The sequence below is a fragment of the Oryctolagus cuniculus genome, chromosome 14 (assembly GCF_051225735.1).
Source record: "Oryctolagus cuniculus isolate XC-2025 breed Fujian yellow rabbit chromosome 14, ASM5122573v1, whole genome shotgun sequence".
NCBI classification, from domain to species: domain Eukaryota; kingdom Metazoa; phylum Chordata; class Mammalia; order Lagomorpha; family Leporidae; genus Oryctolagus; species Oryctolagus cuniculus.
Genome location: NC_142880.1, coordinates 92,094,410 through 92,098,849, shown reverse-complemented (window position 1 = coordinate 92,098,849; position 4,440 = coordinate 92,094,410). Strand labels below are relative to the sequence as shown.

At 40.8% G+C, this 4,440-nt stretch overlaps 1 pseudogene; it reads right to left on the bottom strand.

Annotated features, from left to right (window-relative positions):
* Nucleotides 1-3,850: 3,850 nt before the first annotated feature.
* LOC108177253 (large ribosomal subunit protein eL43 pseudogene) lies at nucleotides 3,851-4,124 on the bottom strand (annotated as a pseudogene).
* Between the last annotated feature and the right edge of the window lie 316 nt (nucleotides 4,125-4,440).

Here is a 4,440-nt window from a genome sequence, read left to right as displayed (position 1 = left end):
TAAAAAGAATCCCAAGAATAGTGATAAGCACATGCTAAGGAAAAAATGTACACTGCAATCCCAAGGTCAAATAAGCACCTGCATATGAATTATGTAGATATAATATCATATAAATGTCATATCATAGAAATGTGAGTGCACACATGTGCACGTATATGTATGTGTGTATTATGTATGTATACATATATGCAACTGCACAGACTCAAATCTGGAAAGTAACTATCAAGGTTAAAACAGTGGTTTTCTCAGAAGTAAGTAGTAATCTGGGCATTAGTTAGGGAAAGGGAAGATTCTTCATTTCGGCGTATGCCTTTCTATATTTTCATGACTTAAAAATGAATAAGAAGATTGATGTGCTTCAGTTACATCAGAATGAGAGCACTGTATCTTCCCTTGGCCAGGGAGCACCAATCCACACCAGCCTTGGTCATTCCTAGCTGTATAAACTAAGGTCCTTCACCAACTCTCTCCAAGAGATTACCTGGAAGATTAGGAATATGACTAGATGATGACTCCTCATGAAGTCCTTTTTCCATCTACTTTCCTGAGATCAGATGAATAGCTTATTCTCTGAATTAACAGTAAACGCCAGGTGTCGTCACCAAACAACACCACAGTTGCCATTATGTGCGTATTCCCCAGCTGCAGTAAAGAACTACAGATAGTTTAAAAGGATTATTGGACTTTCATAACGAGTATTTTTTTTTGACAGGCAGAGTGGACAGTGAGAGAGAGAGACAGAGAGAAAGGTCTTCCTTTTGCCGTTGGTTCACCCTCCAATGGCCGCCACGGCTGGCACGCTGCGGCCGGCGCACCGCACTGATCTGAAGGCAGGAGCCAGGTGCTTCTTCTCGTCTCCCATGGGGTGCAGGGCCCAAGCACTTGGGCCATCCTCCACTGCCTTCCCTGGGCCATAGCAGAGAGCTGGACTGGAAGAGGGGCAACCGGGACAGAATCCGGCACCCCGACCGGGACTAGAACCCGGGGTGCTGGCTCCGCAGGCGGAGGATTAGCCTATTGAGCCACGGCGCTGGCCCCCATAACGAATATTTTTAAAGAAACCCTTACTAAATCTATCTTGTAACTGATGGAACTGGGGGAGCAGTACTGAGATTGAGGAGGTGCTATGGCTCGTGCCCATATGAAAGGAGCCCCCAAGAGCTGCCCAGCACCTTCCTCCTGAGGACACAGCTGGCAGGTGCTGACCCTGAACCTGAAAACAGGACCTCACCAGACACCAGATCTTTCAGCACCTTCACCTTAGACTGATCAGCTTCTAGAATTGTGAGAAATCAGTGTCTGTTGTTAATAAGTAACTCCGTTTATGAGATTTGTTACAGAAGCCCAGATGGACTAAAACAGGAAGGTTGATTCTGAGTCAGGAATCAACATCTAGGTGTGTCCACCTAGATGACTCATTCAGTAACTTCAATTTGAGTCCATGAGTTAGATGGAAGCATGCCAACTCAAAAATAGAAGAATCTGACTTGTTATTTGAAGCCTCTGATGACAATGGTCTTAAACTGCTACCATGAATCCTTCGGAACCTTTTTCACTATCATTCATGTGACTAGGAATTTGGAACAAAAATCAAATGCATTAGAGAGTGTGTGACCTAAACAGTCATATTGCATTGAGCAGTGTGTAAAACCAAACGAATCTGACTTGTTATTTGAAGCCTCTGATGACAATGGTCTTAAACTGCTACCATGAATCCTTCGGAACGTTTTTCACTATCATTCATGTGACTAGGAATTTGGAACAAAAATCGAATGCATTAGAGAGTGTGTGACCTAAACAGTCACATTGCATTGAGCAGTGTGTAAAACCAAACGATACGGCTACAGGTGGCACGTTCATATTTCTAGACACTGGTGCCCTGAGGCACCACAGGTGATGGAGTAGGTGCTGAAGCATCTTCAGTAGATGCACGACTTCAGGAGTTCATGGGGTCAGGCCCCCATGGTGGATGGGAAAATGTCTTGTTCATTATCAGTTTTCACTAGATATGGAGCTTTAATATTGAATTTCCAATCCAGAATGCACTCTCCATTTGAGCTTACTGATAAGAGGAGTTTATTGCAAATTTTAAAAAATGTTGCCAAAGAATAAAAAATATAAATCAACCTATCTATTAATGAAATCCATTGAATTAAGAGTGCTCAGATTCTGTCCAGCTGTTCTTGTGTCTATTTAATAGGGTTGAATTGTTTTTTCAGACTCTTATCTTCTTGGGAACAGGAAGGAGGCAACTCAAAGGCTCACAAAGATGGTCAGCCTGAGTGGCTCCAAACAGCCCACATAAACCATCAGGTGCATCTTCCCATTATGGGGCTGTGTGGAGGGTTTGAGGCTCTGAAGGGCAGGGACTTAAACCTACAACTGTTATTTGCTTATTATCTACTTATACTGCATTCTCTATTACAAAGGGAAGAGAGCAAAACCCCAATGGTCTTCCCATTCAGACTGGGACAGCACCGTCATTACCGACAGCAAGAAGAGGCTCTGTTTCATGTGGGAAAGGAGGAACAACTGAAAGAAAGACTTCTATGCCTCTACTGGAATAAGCACAGAACATTCCAGTAGCCTTAAATTACTTTTCAACATCACAACACAGTCACACAGTCACATAGCTCAAGGGAATTACTCTGGAGTACATAGAAATGGTGGACAAAAACTGTCATTGAGAAGTCTTTTTTAAAAGGTTTTTTCAATAGTGCAATTGTATAAGTTTGTGCCAATCTATCATCAAGTTGGATTTCACTTCAAAATAGCACTGAAAGTCTAGTTACTCTCTGAGTCTGATTCTATTCAAGTGGGACCTTGTGTGACTATGTGTGTGATGGGAAAGCTTTGATTGAAGACTTAGTGCCGGCATTGACACTTTCTATCCCCAAGCTATAACCAAGATCCAAAGTTTTGATCAGGAGCTTTGTCACTTTCATGCTCAAGGTGGATGTAGAAAGAGATGCTAGAATTCAAAGACTTCACTCACTTTGTTCCCTGAAGGAGTTGATAACTATTTCCAGCCTCAAAAGAACCCTGAGTGAGGTTGAGTACAGAGCAGAGTTTACATTTTCTTTGGAGACTTGAACATTATGAAAGAAATTCTCATGATCTTTTCCATGCTTTGGTTGTGTGTGTGTGTGTGTTGCAAATTTATTTGCCAAGAACCCTAACGGTAGATTACAGTCCACTAGTTGATCTAAAATATAAATACTCTGCACTCTGACAGTTAATTGGGATTTTACAAAAAGGGACTGCATCATATTTCTTCTTTGTTGAAGTCGGGAGAATTAAGATAGAGGCAGTTACAAATGGCTGAATTTGTCATGACTCGTCCATATTCCAAAGGCTGTGGTTGATGGCATTTAACTAAAAACTAATTTTCCCATTCAAGGCAAGTAGCTACTAATTACTGAATTTTTCTATGACCACAAAATGTTACTACATGCTTTATATATGCAAATTCACTGGTTTTCACAACAACAACATAAATTAGATATTATTTTCCCCTTTTACAGATCAAGAAATTCAGTTTTAAGAGGATAAATACCTTGCTTGCATTTATAAGCTAGAAGAAGGGCCTACTTAAAAATGCTAACTTTAATGCTATGTTAGTTATTTTGTTAACAATACTTTCAAAAAGTGGAAGTTTTGTAACATCCAGAGATAAAAGGTGGAATACCACAGCTAAAAATGTCATCCAGCTTACAGAGAAAAAACCATCCAGCAGATTTTCAGTTAACCAATGTTACTATCAAGGTGATTGGGTATATGGCTAGATTTATTTTTGTTAAATAAATTAACCCATTTATTATAGATAACTGATGTCTCAAAGATGGTACCTTTAGTGGTCTTTCAATTCCTTCAGTCATCTGATTGCGGTCTTACTGTGACGACAGAAGTGTTTTATGTCTGGGTATCACCAGCTATTGTTTTCATGCAGGAACCAAAGTGCCAGGTCCCTGCAGCTTGTCTCTTCCTCTTGGTTTTGCTGCAGAAGGAGCAAGTGTACTTGGCTTGCTGGCAGTTTCAATTTTCTTCACCATTTTCCAGAGGGAGGCCCCATAGCAAGTCCTGTATCTACCCTGCATCTGGACCTTCTCTGTATGTTTAGCCATGTTGCTCCACCTAGGTCTGAGCCCAAATGCCAATTTTCAGGTCCCTCTGGTAAAACTATCCCATCTTGACTTTAAAAATCGAACCACGCAAGGCAAGGGATTTTTGTTAATTAAATTCAAAGTCAAGAAGTACCCTTATTCCCAAATAGGCCTGCCCACACAACAGATTTTCAAACCTAATGAACTTCGGATATTTTGACCATGTTCTGTCAAATGACTAGCCATAAATTATCAATGAGTAGCTTTGAAGTATGATTTTGTTTTCCAAGCAGTGGATAGGAAGAATATGCCAATGGACCACAAGTAAAAAATGAAA